This window comes from Lactuca virosa, chromosome 6, assembly GCF_052849685.1.
Source record: "Lactuca virosa cultivar CGN04683 chromosome 6, Lactuca_virosa_CGN04683_v6, whole genome shotgun sequence".
Classification (NCBI taxonomy): Eukaryota; Viridiplantae; Streptophyta; class Magnoliopsida; order Asterales; family Asteraceae; genus Lactuca; species Lactuca virosa.
In genome coordinates, this window is record NC_136431.1 from 65,298,488 (window position 1) to 65,316,742 (window position 18,255).

Consider the following 18,255-nt stretch of genomic DNA (forward strand, 5'->3'; position numbering starts at 1 on the left):
TTGGGTGCAATTCATTGATTTTTCATTATCGTTTTATATTTTCAATATTGTATTTTTTAATTGTGGTTTTCCCTGATTGTAACCCTGTGTGTTTTGATAAAAGAATAACTTACCAAACATAAATTGTATGTCGGTCCAAAATTTACCATCTAATTTTTGTCCATAATATCTCAAGTACTTTCTTTAGAATGACTGCCGACAACACAAAAAACAAAAAGATGCGAAATTATTAATTAATCTTACGGAAACAAAATTAAAATAAAAAAGCTTCATAGGAATTAGAATACCAGATAATTCAAGGATGTTAAAAAAGTATAATGCGATCCATCTGTCTCTCATCAGCATGTTTTACATTCTAAGAAATAAGGAAATTAATTTTTCTTTAGGCCATGTTACGTACCATGTACAACTTATGCGCTAATTAATATTCAAGAAAATTTTAAATTAATTAATGTGAAGAAATGTAAAAGGCAAAGGCATATAAAAAAAGGTGGTAAAAAAGTTGCATAAAGATCAGAAAAAAAAAGTTTTATATTACCCACAAAGGGGTTTAAAAAGTGAGTACCTTTTGTTTTAAAAGGGCTGTCCACTTTCTACATTTTATTAACATTTTTGAGTTAGTTAATTAAATCCTAATTAAACCAAGTAATATAATATTTTACTCACGAATGGTCATGGAGTATCTTTCGTCCTGCTTTTAAGGGAAAATTAGATTCCGTAACCCCATTCACTCCTAATTTTAACATGCCAGTAATAACTCATAACTCTCTTTCAATGTCTCCTTTTAAAAAAACAAATTAATGCAAGAATTTTTATTTATTTATAATAATGACATTAAACACTTGCTAACGATCATTAATGTAAGGGTTTGTTTGATGTTTGAAGTTTACTGGACGAACTACACAAGAACTACATAATATAATTATAAAAACCAAGTAGCTGAATAGATGGAACCTTCAGATTTTGAAATCTACCTATCTTGCCAAGGATTATAAAGAGATTCTACAACAGATGAGTATAAGTACTAACAAGCCGTTCAAAAAAAAGTGTACCACTCTAAACCAAAGAAAGATGCAACTACAATTTTATTTTTTATTTTATTTTTATTTTAAAAAGACATAGAACAAGATACCAACATGACTACTTAAACGTATGATTTTGACACATACCAACCTCAACATTAACATGCTACAAGTAGAATTATTATAGAAAACACTTAGTATTTGTGATTTTAGTGTCGGTAATTTTAGTGTCGGTAGACATTTAAGTATAATTAGAATTAATACGAGTGCCAAAGAGAATTACTAATTGTTTTTAATATAAGTTAGGTGGTACAGAGGGCACCCTTATATAAGACTGGTTTGAATCTTTCACGACAAATGATGGTGATAAAATTGAATGTTTTGTCAATTTTGAAATCTTGAATTCAAAGAACATCTTATGTTTATTAGCGGTTTCGTCAGTTATAGTGCATTAAAAACCATTAAATGACTACAATCAATTTAATTAAGTTGTAGTAATTTAATTAAATTACTACAATTAACTCTCATTTTGTCAAATTATGTATAGCATTTCTAAGAAAAGGTGAATATACAATTTGTTCTCTCTCTCTCTCTCTCTCTCTCTCTCTCTCTCTCTCTCTCTCTCTCTCTCTCTCTCTCTCTCTCTCTGAACATTCATAATTCTTTCTAGTAAATCTATGTATATGGTTGCAATATCAATTCGTAAAATTAACCTTACACGTTCCACAAGTAATCCGGATTTCCATACCTACCTTGATATTTCCTATTAGTGGTCATGGATGAATCAATCAGAGATGAGTTTGAAGCTCTGCAAACTAGAGAAGTCTGAATGGAATGACTTCAGGCACTAGAAAGAGGAGTAAGTGGGAGAAAGATACCTATATTTGTATAAGTTATAAGTTGAATGGTATGTATGATTCTTTATTGCTATCTACCAACCTGTCGAAGGTGCAAAGGAATTATGGGACATCCTTGAAGCAAAATACATCATTGAAGATGCTTCCATAAAGAAGCTTTTGGTTAGCAATTTTATCAATCATAAGATGGTTGTTTGTGATTCACTAGTTACCCCCATCTTAGAAAGATTTCAAGCATTACCTGAAACATCAAAAGGAGGAATTCTTATTGGTTCAATTGGACAGTCATCTTCGCATAGAATAATCTCTTCGGGCACAAGAAAATGATAAAAATAAAGGGAAAGTTGAATCTGGATATATGTCTATTAATATGGTTAAAAACAATTATATCTACTCCAGTAACATATGACATGGAAAGAAACATAAGCAAGATGTTCCCAATAAATCCAACAAAAAGAAAAAGGATTTGGTGTGTTGAAGATGCAACAAGGTGGGACATTACAAACGTGATTATCATGTGAAACTAAGAAATAATGGTTTTGCACGAAATAGAAGTGAACATATGTCCAAGGACCAATGATAGAGCATGAAAAGTGACCAAGCTATCGGGTGATGAATCCTAACTGAGGGATTTGGAGTTCACTCTCAGTTATCATTAGACCTTCTCAATGTCTATTCCTTCTCAGACTTTAATCATTTTCATTAATAGTATTTGACCTACTATCAATCACAATTCCTAACTCTTTGTAGTTGGTAGTATTTTACCTACTATCTCTTAAAATCAACTAGAGCATTTGGCTATTCTCAACTAATAGTATTTATCTTACTACTAGCATATTTTTCAGCTATTATTACTCAATCATATTGACTCGACATCTGTTTATCGCCAGAGAGAAATTAAACACTCATTTCGTCTGTTAATAATACATTTAAGATCTCATACTTCTCTAGTCTAAATTTTCATTTTAAAAAAGTTGATACTTTCTCTTTTATAATACTCACAACGTTTACTGAAGAAATATTTGAAATCTCTCATTTCACTCTTTCAAATGTTTACACTCTAAATTCTTAATTCAACTCACATATAGGGAACAACTTCCATGTAACACCTGGCTTTTCGTGACAGGTATAATTTCACGAGATGTGAATATTATGAGGTGAGTAAATGAAATAAAGCCTTGAGTTGCTTAAATTGAGAAATGCTATTTAGCAAAATATAAATGAGGAATGTTGTAAATCTTTTTGAGAGGATTCCTTGGAAATAAAGATCCTTAAAAACGGAGTTCGTATGAGAAAGTTATGGCCGTTTGAAGTAGAAATGAAAGTACATTGCTATTTTGAGAAAGTCAACAAAAGTCAAAGTCAACAGACAAACTTTTGAATCCAGTGACATGGATGAATTTTTTCCATGACATGGTATTGAGTATGTCACAACATGATAGTGAGCATGCCACGGCGTGAAGAATGATGAGTTACCGGGAGACGTGTCAACCGGAGAGTGACACGTGTCAATTTAATTCTCACCATGTGATGAAAGATTCATCACGAAGTTGATAGGTTTTATATGTTACAAAAATTATGTTGTGGAAAAACTTAACCCTAAGTTCACATGCAACCTATTGGATCTAAGTTTTCTCTATTGATTTACAACAAATAATTGAACATTACGAACCCTAGGAGTATTTTACTATTTTCAAAATTCACAAAGGGATTAGGTTTTATATACCTTTTGTTTATTGTTATAAATAATCAATAAAAGCCTTCTTGAACAAGATCTAGAAAACAAGTGTAACGCTTGGTTTATGTGTTATTCAGTTTTCAATATTTTTAGACTTTTGGGCTGGAACTCGATGAGTTGAGCTCCAACTCGTCGAGTAGAGATCATTTCGGACGCGGAATGAAGGGTCTACTCGATGAGTTGGAAGGCCCCAACTCGACGAGTAGACACTGGAAAGGAAAACCCTAATTTTCAGGGTTTGTACCCTATTTAAAGGCCTTAAGCCTCACTTGTAGCCTCCCTTATCACCCCCTTTGTCCAGAGAAACTCTAAATCGTGTCTCATCTCCCATTTTGAGTGTGTGAGGGCTTAAGGAGTGCCTCTTTGGTGTTTATGTGAAGAAGCTTGAAGTGGTGGGTGTATAGATGAAGGGAGAGGCTGTAGATCCGGTGTTTACTCTGCTGTGGCAACCATTTTAAGGTATAAAGTCAAAACCATGACCTTCCATTGCTTAGATCTTCTTCTATTAAAGTTTATGGTCATTATTATCCTAGTTTGGTACCATTCTTGGTTTTGAGCATGATATGAAGATGTGGCTTTAGATATGGACATCTCAGGGCCTTTGGGGACTTAAAGTTGCCAACTTTATAAAGTCTTTGTTGGGTTTTAAGCACTATAACACTCCTATGGTGCACATGCAACCCTAGATGTTTTGGAACTATGTTTTCTCTAATTATACATGCATTTTCAAATTTCCAAAGCATATAACTTAACTAGCATACAATTCAAAGTAACAACTAGTTAGATAACTTACCTCTTGTGTAGTTCTTGACCTTGGAAGCTTGAGTACCTCAAATGTTGTGCCTCTAATGTGTCACAAACACCAATATGAAAAGGAGGCTCTTTATAGAATAAGTTAGCTTGCAAAATCGATTCACACAATCTTGTATGTAGGGGTTGGCCGATTTTGTCACTAAGGGGACTCTTTTATAGTGTTTCTCAAGGCTAGGGTTTCATCCATGAAACCCTAATGCACCATGACCTTCCATATCCCTTAGGCTCCATGGGTTAAAGCTCCATGGACTATCCGTGAACCACTTAGCCCACCCTAATGGATCTTTGGCTCAAACTATAAGAATGGATGATTTACATAATCAACCCCTTTAGATTTAATTAGTCACTTTTGATCAAAACATTGAATCCAAATTAATTATTGACCAACACTAATTAAATAATATGATTTCTCAATTAATATATTATACTTTATAATATATTAATAAATCACCAATAATCTTATTCTCAAAAGTCCATCCTATCAAATTGCACTGGTGAAGGCAACCCAAAAGGACCATGCTACAATCGGGTCAAGTACATACCAGATATAGTTATGGGCTTAGACACCAAATCCAACAGTCTCCCACTTGGATAAGTCTAATAACTATAACTGCCAATGTAACTTCAAGATCCGATTAGCAACCATAGCTTCCAAAAGCCGCTGTCGAACTCTGACCCAGTCAGTGACTGTCCTTAGATAAGTGATCATATACTCCTCTGTTCTACAAGATATCAGCGGACAAATACATGGAACATAGTCATACTTATTGTCCTGTAATTAGTTTCCCGATTTCCAATTAGTTTGAGATAGAACATAATTGAACACATCAATTTCGTTCTGACCGGGCCCGATACATAGGTCAAAACCAATCATCGAGGGGCCAAAATATCACTTTTGATCCTTCTTAGGATAAAAGGAACAGATAAGCTTCGACTCTATATGCTTGTACTAACTACTCGTTAAATCATGCACAACGATACGTTTTATGACATCAAGTTACTGATGCATTTACGCATCATCAATGCACAACCAATTTGTAGTCAATAACTCATATATCTTGGTTTGAAGATTATATGATATTATCATCACAATCACTCGTGATAAATTCCATGAAGTGATTCTGATGAGTGCGGGTTGATCAAATGCTCAAATTCTTAGTTCACAAGCACTCATGAATGGTGCAGCAGATTCTTGCCATGTCTAACTCCTTAGACATCTACAGCCAACTCATGACAGTCTAGCCTCATACCTACTTCCAATGTATGATCGACTGTGTATAGTTTGAATAATTATATTATTCAGGAAGTCAAAACATGCAAAATGAAACAATAGTAAATAACTGACACAAGACAGTAACTTTACTTGTAAATAAAAGTCCTTTTATTCAATCATGAAAATGTCAATTACAATTTAGCTATTACAATTTTTAATTTATCTAATTACCAAAACTAATATCGTCTTTTAGCCCAATGCCTCTTGCATGTTGCAAGTGCTTAACCCTAGTCCCTTTGTAAGGGGATCTGCTGGGTTGTCTTGTGACGATATCCTCTTCACTACGAGGTGTCCTTCTTCTACATGATGTCTTATGAAGTGGTACTTTCTGTCGATATGCCTTGATCTACCATGATCTCTTGGTTCGTTGGTTAAGGCAACCGCCCATTCATTATCGCAGAAAACTTCTATAGGCTCCTTTATGGATGACATAACCCCAAGGTCTCCGACGGAGTTCTTCAACCATATCGCCTCTTTCGATGCTTCGCTTGCTGCAATATACTCTGATTCGCACGTTGAATCAGCCACAGTCCACTACTTGGAACTTTTCCATGTTACTACTCCTACATTTAGGGTAAACACCCAGCCCGACTGAGAACGCATATTGTCTCTGTCAGTCTGAAACCCGGTGTCACAATACCCTAATATTCTCAAGTCATCACTCCCACCGAGGGTAAGGATCCAATCCTTAGTCCTACGTAGGTACATAAGAATATTCTTAACTGCAGTCCAGTAAGCTCTACCAGGATTCCCTTGATATGTACTGACCATCCTCAAAGCAAAGGCCACATCAGGGCGAATACAAGTCATAGCATACATGATTGAGCCAACTGCAGAAGCATATGGTATCCGGCTCATCTCTACTATCTCAGCTTCTGTACTTAGACTCTGAGTCATACTCAGTTTGGTATTGCTTTGGATAGGCAAGTCACCTTTCTTGGAGTTCTCCATGTTGAAACGCTTCAGCACCTTGTCCAAGTAGGTACTTTGAATAAGTCCTGTTAGTCTCTTAATCCTGTCTCTCAAAATCCTTATCCCTAGGATATAGGTAGCTTCTCTAAGGTCCTTCATAGCAAAACACTTCCCAAGCCAGGACTTAACCTCCTACAAGGTCGGGATGTCATTTCCTATGAGTAGTATGTCATCCACATACAACACGAGAAAGCTAACTATGCTCCCACTAGCCTTGACATACAAACATGACTCATCCTCGCTTCTCGAAAATCCAAACTCTTTGACTTTCTCATCAAAACAAAGATTCCAACTGCGAGATGCTTGTTTCAATCCATATATGGATCTCTCAAGCTTACACACTTTATTAGTGTATCTTGCATTAACAAAACCCTCTAGCTGACTCATGTAAACATCTTCAGCCAACTTTCCATTAAGGAAAGCGGTTTTGACATCCATCTGCCATATTTCATAGTCATGAAATGCAGCTATGGCCAACATAACCCTTATATATTTAATCTTCGCTACTGGTGAGAAGGTCTCATCATAGTCAACTCCCTGAGTTTGAGTAAAGCCCTTTGCAACCAGTTGCGCCTTATATGTGTGTACTTTTCCATCCATGCTGGTCTTTTTCTTGAAGATCCATTTGGACCCGACTGTCTTTCGACCCGGTTCATTGTCAACCAAGTTCCAAACTTGATTGTCATACATGGATTGAATCTCGCTATCCATAGCCTCTTTCCATTTAGCAGACTCAAGGCCTGCTATAGCTTCCGCGTAGTTGTTAGGCTCATCCAAATTTACCAATGTACTATCACTGATAAATGTATCACCTTCTTTAGTAATATGGAAACCATAATAAAATTCAGGTGCAGCCCTAACTCTGGTGGAACGCCTCAGAGGTACATATTCATCAATAGGTTCAACATGAGTTTCCTCCTCGGGTTGATTGCTAGTGTTTGAGGTTCCTTCACCGCTTGACTCTTGAAGCTCTTCAAGGTTAATTTTCCTCCCACTTTCCCCTTGGCATATAAGCTCTCTCTCACGAAAGACCCCTCTTCACGCGACGAAGACAACATTGTCACTTAGTCGATAGAAGAGATATCCAAAGGATTTATGTGGGTAGCCAATGAAAATACATCGCTCACTCCGAGGTTCGAGCTTGTCGTGAGTCTCGCGCCTCACAAAAGCCTCGCAACCCCATACTTTGATGTGGTCTAATGTGGGAACCTTCCTAGCCCACATCTCGTGAGGTGTTTTGGTAACCTTTTTGGTAGGGACCAGATTAAGAATGTGGATGATAGTCTTTAAGTGTAACGCCCGTAGATCCGGGCTAGTCAATCTGGAGATAATAGGGGTCGAAAACGACTTTTCGACAAAAGATTATTTAGAATAAATAATATTAACAAAGTTGTAGAATATGTCTCAAGGGTTCCGTATATATAAAGAACGCCGAAATCCGAGTTATAACGAAGAAGTTATGACCCGTCGAAGTTTCGCGACGGAACCGGCACGACACCGGGAAGCGTAAATAGTGAATTTTCGATAGAGCGACTTTTAGCCTTAGCGACCTAAATGAAAGTCGTAGAATACGTTAAACCAAGAGCGTCCATAAAAAGAACACCCAAATCTGACTTCGTATGAGGAAGTTATGATTTTTCGAAGTTTCGGCTTAGCAGTGTACATCCCGAAGTTCGAATATTAGATCGAGCGGTTTTTAGCCGACACAAACTAAACGAGAATCGAAGATCTCGTTAATAGTAGTATAACGATAAAAAGACAGACAAAAACGGACGTCGGATAAAGAAGTTATGAATTTTTAACGGACCAATCCTGTCCCGGCCTGTTAAAAATATAAATTTAAAATAAATTCAAAATTAGCCGACGGAGTCTAAATGAAAGTTGTAGAGTACGTTCCCACCTTCGTGTGGATATAAAGAACGTCAAAAACGGAGCTCGTATGAGGAAGATACGAAATTTTGAAGTTTGGAATCGAAATCACGAAGTCTAATGCGAGATGGATGACGTGGCCTCATCGCAGCCGTCCATCGCTGATCGTAGAGCACCCTTCGGTTCACGCCACATCGCCTCGCTTCGCCCTATGACCCGCGTCCAAGTTTGGTACACCCAGCGTACCTTCGGTCCTTATCCTCTTCCGAAGTGCGAGACAGCTGGACGCAGCTGGACCCTATCCGAAGCTACGCCCAGCGTAGCTGTGCTGAACGCCCAACGTTCGTCCGAGGAGCTGCGCCTATAAAAGGGCTGCGAAGGCTGCTGAGGAAATCACACCAATTCTCATTCTCTCTCTAATTTCTTTCTCTCTCTAAGATTCCAAACCACCCCTAAACCCTAGGAAAAACCCCTAGCACCCAAAGGAAGCCCCGAGGCTCCCGGAGTCCTGAGAAAAAAGGGTCTTTCGGTTCGGAAACGCTGCTCCAAGCAAAGCCCGATTTTCTTTAAAATCCGTTGTAAGTGAGCTACGCCTACGCAATTTTTTTATATAGCTTTTAAATAATTATAGTAATGTTATTAGGTCCTTAAAATAATTATTTGGGCTATTATTATGAGTTATATTGAGTGTTATTTAACGCTTATATAATAATAATAATAGTTAAACTATTAATTAGTCGCAGTTAACGTTAGACTAAACCCTAGTGGTATTGATACTAGGTTTTTTCGAGGGAAAAATTATTTTGAGATAACGAAGCGCTGTTCGAGTGCCGAGTCACCACCTAATCAGGTGAGTGCATAGTCCCTTTCATCTTACACATAGATATGAAGTATTTAATATAAATTACGTGCTATGTGTGCATATTGTCTGTATACTTGCCGTCTGTGCTGGGTGAAAGATTTTTATACATGTTTTAAATGATTTAAACTGTATATGTATTTTATATCTACAAAATGTGTTGGGTAAAACATGGGTAGATGAAATAGTTGCTGTGTGACAAAAATATAATGATGAGAAGTGATATAGACCATGAGATAAAGATGAGAGGTAAACCATGAGAGAAGCCTTTTACCCATGTGTTGGCACCGTCATTCAACAGAGTATGGATGACAACCACAGACTATTCTAGACAGCCCAGTGGACACTAGCAGGCTCGCAACCTGTAGGTGTTTTGAACTGTGTATTCACCAGGTGTACTCTAAAAAAACCATTGACATGTATTGAGAGTGGATTCTAGGAAACGATATTGTCGATAAACAAACCCTGGAGACTATGAGACGTAGTGCCTATGCGACTTAGTGCATGTTGTATAAACCCTGACGACTATGAGACTTAGTGCCTAAAACCTGGCGACTATGCGACGTAGTGCCAATTGAGTAGACTCTGGCAACGATGGATTTCGTGTCGATTCCTTAGGATAATCCTTAGGAATAAATCAACGAGGAACAGTTGATTCTTAGGGTAGAATAAAGAAGATAATGGGGATGGGTAATTGGGTTGATTGTTTAATTGTTTAAACATAATAATTATATTATTGTGGGTTGAAAACCCTATGTACTCACCAGGTTTCCCAACCTGACCCACTCAGTTTATTTGTATCACAGGTGTCGATATGAAGTTACCTTAAACTGAGAGATTAAGGAGATGTAGATCGCTAGCGATAATGAATGTAAGTTCGGTTTATGTTTATGTTTCTGTATTGACGATGACATCCCAAATGTTTTAAAATGGATAAAAATACATTTCTTCGGAAATGCTTTGATAACGTATTTATCATGTTTTCGGGGAACAAATTCCGCAACATTTTTATTAAAAGAGGTACTCTGATTTTTATAAAGCATAAACAAAATCAGTCTTTTCTGGCCGTGAAAATGGGGATGTCACACTAAGGCATACCCCCAAAATGAGATTGGTAACGAAGCTCGACGAACCATGTCCAACAAGGTTCGATTGCGCCTCTCAGCCACACCATTCAGCTGTGGTGTCCTAGGAGGTGTCAATTGTGAAACAATTTTACATTCCTTAAGATAGTCGTGGAACTCGATACTAAGATACTCTCCTCCTCGATCGGATCGGAGTACCTTTATCTTCCTGGCCAATTGATTCTCCACTTCTGCCTTAAACTCTTTGAACTTTTCAAAGGTTTCTGACTTATGCTTGATTAAGTAGATATAGTCATACCTACTATAATCATCAGTAAAAGTCACATAGAAGCGGCTAGCATCTCTTGTGACAGATCTTAAGGGCCCACACACATCAGTGTGTATGAGATCCAACAAACCCTCACCCCTTTCACAAGTACCAGTAAAGGGTGACTTAGTCATTTTTCCAAGTAAACAAGATTCACAAGTATTATCCGATTTCAAGTCGAATGATTCCAAGACTCCAGCCTTTTGGAGTTGGCCTATGCGCTTCTTTTTGACATGTCCAAAACGACAATGCCATAAGCATGCTTTATCCAAATCATTGGATGAATCAATATGTAACACATTATTTCCTAGGTTATCTACAACATTCACAGTTTCATACACACTATTTCAAGGTAAAGCTTCAAAATAAAACACACCATTATAATAAGCATAAATACCATCATTATTATTATTAAAAGCAAAGGTAAAACCTTGTTTATACAAACTGTGAAAGGAAATAACATTTCTCGCCATATCGGCCGAGAAACAACAATTATTCAAATCTAAATTTAAACAATTACTAAGAAATAAAGAATAAACTCCAATCTTGGTCACATACGACACTTTCCTATTTCCCATGATTAAGTTTATCTTCCCGTGCTCCACATCCCTACTTCTTTTTAGTCCCTGCAAATCAGAACAAATGTGAATACCACAACCTGTTTCAAGGACCCAAGAATTAGCATGTGATGTTTCATTAGAATGAATAGTGTTAATACCTGCAAAGGAGGGCTTGATTTTCCCATCCTTAATATCCTCCAAGTACTTTGGGCAGCTTCGCTTCCAGTGCCCCTTTTCATGGCAATGGAAGCACTCTGGTTCCTTTGGATTGGTAGAGGGCACAACATAACCAACTTTGGTTCCGCTAGAAGAAGATCCATCCCGAGACTTTCCCTTGGAAGGAGCCTTCCTCTTTTTACCCTTACCATGTCCAATTGCCAGGACAGGGGCATCAGTAGGAGTAGGAGGAGTAGCAACATATTTGCCTTTCATGTTGCTTTCAACAGTTCTGAGGAGTCCCTGAAGCTTGCTAAGAGTGACCTCCTCCTTGTTCATATGATAGGTCATACAAAACTGATCATAACAAGGAGGTAGGGAATGAAGAATAATATCAATATCTAATTCTTCCTCAAAGTTGACATTCAATTTTTGCAAGCGGTCCACATATCTTTGCATTTTCTGTAAGTGGTATGTGATGGACTCTCCATCCTTCATTTTAGTGGTGATCATGGAGGCTATGATCTCATACCTCTCCTGCCGAGCACTTTGATGGTATCTTTCCATAAAATCATGATACAATTCATTGGGTTAGTAGTCCTCATAGAACTTCTGCAGCTCAGCAGTCATGGTTGCAGTCATTAGACACGACACCTTTGTCGCATCCCTCTCATGAGTAGTGTGTTCAACACTTTGTTCAGGAGTAGCAGTGGTGACATCAATCTGTTTGAGCTCTTTATCTAGGACATATTCTTTGTCCTCATAACGAATAGCCATCTTGATGTTTCGAATCCAATCATTGAAATTCGAGCCATTGATAATGACCCTCCCACATAGGTTCATGAGGGAGAAAGAGCCTGAAGAGATTGGGTTGGAAGCATTGTTTGGGATAGACATCTGTAAAAGAAAAGGAACAAAGTTTACATTAGATCAAAATCCTTAATAAATCACCCAAATGAAATATTAAGGCTAGGATCCAACACAATATTCTACAATTGCGAAGAGGGATGCCGTAATCCAATTGTAAAATATTTGAAGGTAGGTAAATGACGATTTACTAATTTCCACCATGAAAAACGAAATTACTTATTAGGTTTTAATTGGATTTGAAATTCCTAGATTCTTTTGAGATTCATTAAACTTTCAATGGCATGTTTAAATCTCGATTGTGCCCTCTCAAGTTTGTGACTGGGATGCCGAGGATCACAAACAAGGTGTGAATAACCATGAAAATATAGTTGGTACTCTTAATGTTACAAATCACCTAACCAATATTCCGGTTAACAACACATGCTCCATTGATCTATGATTAACATTAAGCTACCCTTTGCCACTCTTTATTAATCCCAAATTAGTGTGCCGGTTAACCACACACGCTCCACTAACGACTCAATAAAGTGCAAAGTGTAATTTCATGGATTAGCACATATTCACATTTTTCCTAAAGTAACTAAGATTGGGAATTTAATAATGGGTTTAGTTACTTTATAATTTAATTATACTTTTAACGAGAATTAACGTCCTGTCCTACCCGTTCGGCTAACGACCCTCCACCAGTCAAGGAAGCGGTGGGTGATAATGGACACTCATTAAACTACCATTTTATAGGCAATAACCTTATACCCCCTTATAGACTGGCTTCGTGAATGAGGCCTACTAACGGTAAGACTGACTTTTTTTTCTTATATATATATATATATATATATATATATATATATATATATATATATATATATATATATATATATATATATATAAGTATTAACATTTAATATTATAATAGTATAAGGGCAGAATTTTAATCTTTTAAAACTCTAGGGTTTTGGAATTAAATGTCTTTTTAATGTGACTTTACAAGTTCCAAAACTTGAGGGCAAGTTTTGAAACTTTTCAAGATCTTTCATATTCATAACCTATGAACCATTATGAGTTTTAATATCCATGAATGTGACTTTTCATATAACTTGAGAACAATTTACAATAACACATTTCATTAACAATTATATCAAATTTTTGGATCAAACACAATTATCATATAACTTTTTCTATTGATCTAAACAAACTCATAACATGACAATTCATATCAAATGCTACACATAATTACTTTATTATCTAAACATTTGACAATTGCCTTTTACATGGATAAAGACAATCATTACCAATTCAGCAAATACAATTTTTATGATTACAAAACAGTTTGTGGTAACGACTTTATCCATTTCTGGCCAAGAACTCGAATTTTCTGCACACAGGAGCAGCAACCAGTCGAGTACATGAACTACACTCGCCGATTTGATGCCTTATTGAGTGGACTCGTCGATTCTGTTCATGGACTCGGCGAGTTTATCTGTCAGAATGCATAAAAGTCGATTTTTCATCTTTGAAAACAAGTGTGCGTCAAGTATAACGACAAGCAATCCTAGGCTCTGATACCACTGTTGGGTTTTAAGCACTATAACACTCCTATGGTGCACATACAACCCTAGATGCTTTGGAACTATGTTTTCTCTAATTATACATGCATTTTCAAATTTCCAAAGCATATAACTTAACTAGAATACAATTCAAAGTAACTACTAGTTAAATAACTTACCTCTTGTGTAGTTCTTGACATTGGAAGCTTGAGCACCTCAAATGTTGTGTCTCTAAAGTGTCACAAACACCAATATGCAAAGGCAGCTCTTTATAGAATAAGTTAGCTTGCAAAATTGATTCACACACTCTTGTATGTAGGGGTTGGCCGATTTTGTCACTAAAGGGACTCTTTTATAGTGTTTCTCAAGGCTAGGGTTACATCCATGAAACCGTAATGCACCATGACCTTCCATATCCCTTAGGCTCCATGGACTATCCATGAACCACTTAGCCCACCCTAATGGATCTTTGGTTCACACTATAAGAGTGGATGATTTACATAATCAACCCCTTTAGATTTAATTAGTCACTTTTGATCAAAACATTAATTCCAAATTAATTCTTGACCAACACTAATTAAATAATATGATTTCTCAATTAATATATTATACTTATAATATATTAATAAATCACCAATAATCCTATTCTAAAAAGTCCATCCTATCAAATTGCACTGGTGAAGGCAACCCAAACGGACCATGCTACAATCGGGTCAAGTACATAGCAATTATAGTTATGGGCTTAGACACTAAATCCAATAGTCTTGGCCCTCCTTCATGCTCTAAGTCCTTTGACAAGCTTTGATTAAGTGTTTTTAGCCTTTTATGCCTTGCATGGATGTAAAGTTAGCAACTTTACGTGGTATCTTAACCCTAGGGGGCATGATCTGTAGTTTGGGGATATAGATTCGAATGGAAAGGGGCTGAATATGTTGAGACAGGGGAAACTCGACGAGTTTCCCTGGCAACTCGATGAGTTGGGTCGGATTTTCCCGCTTTCTGAATACTGAGCGAACTCGGTGAGTTCATGAGATAACTCGACGAGTTGCCTAGGGTTTTACCCAGTTTTATGAACACTGAAGGAACTCGACGAGTTGCTAGATGCACTTGACGAGTTGGGTCAACATGGACTGTTGACCTTGACTGTCGACTTGGACTTTGACCTTTGAGTTTGGGCAAGTTAGTCCCAAGGGGTGCTTGGAGTAAACCAAACTATAGTGAAGGAGATTATGGGATTTGGGTAAGGCCCGTAAGGGGTTGGGGCCCAATTTGGAAAATTGGGCCATTGATGGATTTATGGACATTATAGTGTTGGGCTTGGGACTCAGTTTTGGATCATACTAGGCCAGGGGTAGAATGATCATTTTACCCTATGTATGGATTAGGGATTATAGTATGGAACCAATTGCTAATTAGTTATATTGATTGGTATTGATAGCTCGGGAAGTCGGTAGGGCAGTAGCTAAGGATGTCATTCGGGAAGCTCCTGCATTCGAGGTGAGTCTCCTCACCATACCAACGGGTCTAAGGCACCAAGGCCGGCCCATTTTATGTTATGGGGTACACTAGTTGATGTAGTGATATGTGGTATGTTAGTTGGTTATATGCTAGGTGGTATGCTAGTGTATATGTGATACTTACGGGGAAGACCATGGGGGGAGCCCATGGTGCTTGGATGTAAGACCATGTGGGGGAGCCTATGGCTTTTCAGGTAAAGACCATGGGGGAGGGAGCCCATGGTACTTGGATGTCAGACCATGTGGGGGAGCCCATGGCTTTCCAGCTAAAGACAATGGGGGGAGCCCATGGCTTTCCAGCTAAAGACCATGGGGGGAGACCATGGCACTTATGTGTAAGACCATGTGGGGGAGCCCATGGCATCCTGGAGTAAGACCCTAGGAGGAGCCCACGACATCCCTAAATGTTTATATGCATGGCTTATGTGGATTGTGTAGCTGATATAGCTAATACGACTTATGTGATCAGTATGGTTTATGTAGTTGATATAGCTAATATGGATTATGTGGTTACATGGATTGTGTGGGGTATGCTCTGGGAACTCACTAAGCTTCGTTCTTACACTTTTGTTTATTGTTTCAGGTATCATCAGTTTGGAAAGGAAGGGCTTGGCTTGATCGTAGTGCACACACCCATGTTTTCCGCAATAAGTGATTTTGGGATGAACTCTGATAAATGTTTTCATTAGCGATGTTTTGGAATGTTTGGAATAAATGATATATATGTTCTGACTATCTTAAAAATAAAATTTTTACCCGTGATTTTTGGGTCGTTACAAGTTGGTATTGGAGCCTTCGTTTGAGGGATCCAGACATACTTTCGGGTGTGTCTGAACTCAAACTGAGGGTCTGTAAAGTTTTCAAATGTAAAATGTATTCAAGGAAAGAGTTTTTCTAAGAAGAGAAAAGGGTGTGGTGCATGCAATCAGCCGAGCTCAAGTAAGTTTTCCCCCCGAATACCCACATATGTTATCTGTTATGACTTAAGTTCTGAATCTGTGAATCGCATGCTAGTTAGGGCTAGGAGAGATGCCTTTATATGTTGTATGAGCTGGTAGACTTGCATGCTAGTGCTGAGTAGTCAGTGATAGATTGGCCTGATATGTGATGCTTGTATCCTTGGGGGTACTGGATGCCATGTTAGAATGAGAATGATTATTGGTATTGGTAACTGCTAAGTGTATGCTTTGAAAATTGTATACGGTTAGGATCTTATAGCCTTAGAATAACTGATTTGGCCTTATATCCTGTTCTGTGTATAATTTGCATGCATAAGAGAGCCGGCAGTGATGATGGATTTTGATAGCATGAGTTGTGGTATGTGGGCTTAATGATTTATGATAGTTTCATATGTTGGAGAGTTACTGCACGAATGCTGCTTGCTTTGTGCTTTGTGGAACTCTTGAATGATGGGAGCCAGCGACTAAGTGAATATGACGATATTCAGGAGGTGGATGGCTGGCATCATGAGGAGTTCATCAGCAGCTAATGGCAGGGTGAGGTTGGGACCCTTGGAAAGCCTAGGATATGATCCAGTGAGTTTAGTGGGGCAGTTTGGTGAGGTTGAGAACCTAAGGGGAGCCTAGGAGTTTCTTTGGTGGGTATCGTGCTGCTGTTTAGCGGATATTTGGTGGATCAGTGGAGTAGGCGACTTAGAGGATTCAGGAGGATTGTCGAGGAAATTATGGATATGTATGGAAGGTAGTATTGGGGCCGTACTACTGAAAGCACAGGATCTAAACTTGAATCAGTAAGAGTCTTGGAGAATCTAAGAAACCTGTGGGAAGGAGAATTCTTTGTTACGCTTGGACCATGGGAATAGCTGTTGTGCAGAATAAGGATGAGCACGCATAGTGAAGGACCAGGGTTTGGTCTTGAGTCCGGTGGTGAGCCAGTTACTAGAAGGACTGCCAGGGTTTTGAGTTCCCCTTGGATCTCTTGTATCAGCCGGTAAGGATAGATTGCGCGATCTATGGCGCTTTCGGGATTGGAGACTACGTATTGGGAGTAGTTTGTAGCCCGGTTTAGGGCAGAGGTTGCTTCAGCTACTGCAGTTCAGTCGTGGACGATTGATCTGTTGAGTGTGTTAGGGTGAGAGGCCCTGAATGATATGATTTCTAGAGCCAGAGAGTGAGGGACTGATTTGGAGCACTCAAGAATGGGATCCATATTCTAGCTCCGACTCAGGAGCAGGACCTGGGCCAATCGATGTGCGATCACGGGAGTTCATCTCATCGGATATTGCTCACAGAGTTTTGAAATGGACCTCGGTGGTCTTTCGTTCAACCAAGGTAGGGATTTTGGGAGCTCTCGATAGTCGTCTCAGGGCGTTTCGGGCCGGGATTGTCACGGGGCAGTTAGGGGCACATCTGGAGCCCAAAGTCTATGGATCCCTAGAACCTTTCAGGAAGAAGGATCCTACTGTTAGTTCCTGTCATGGGTATCGGAAGGAAGTGTTGCACCATGTCCTCAGGATGGTCGAGATAGCTCAGGAAGAGGTGGTCAGGATTCCTTTAGATGTTTGCGGATATGCTATCTTCTGCCACTTCAAGTGGATATCGGGAATTTGCATCGCTTTGGAATTGTGATAAGTTAGATCTCGGGTCGGTTCTCCACTATTTTTTGAGTTATCAAGGGTTGTCAGATGCCATTCTGCATGCCGAGGAGTCTTTGAGGAATCTTCAGACGAATGTATCTTGCGGAGTGGGTCCCGTGTGTACCGTTATTGTTCCGGGTCTTTGTCGGAATCTATTCAGGAGTAGCACGAAGATGGTGGTGTCAGTTGCGTGAGTCGTTTGATCATTGGATGGGTC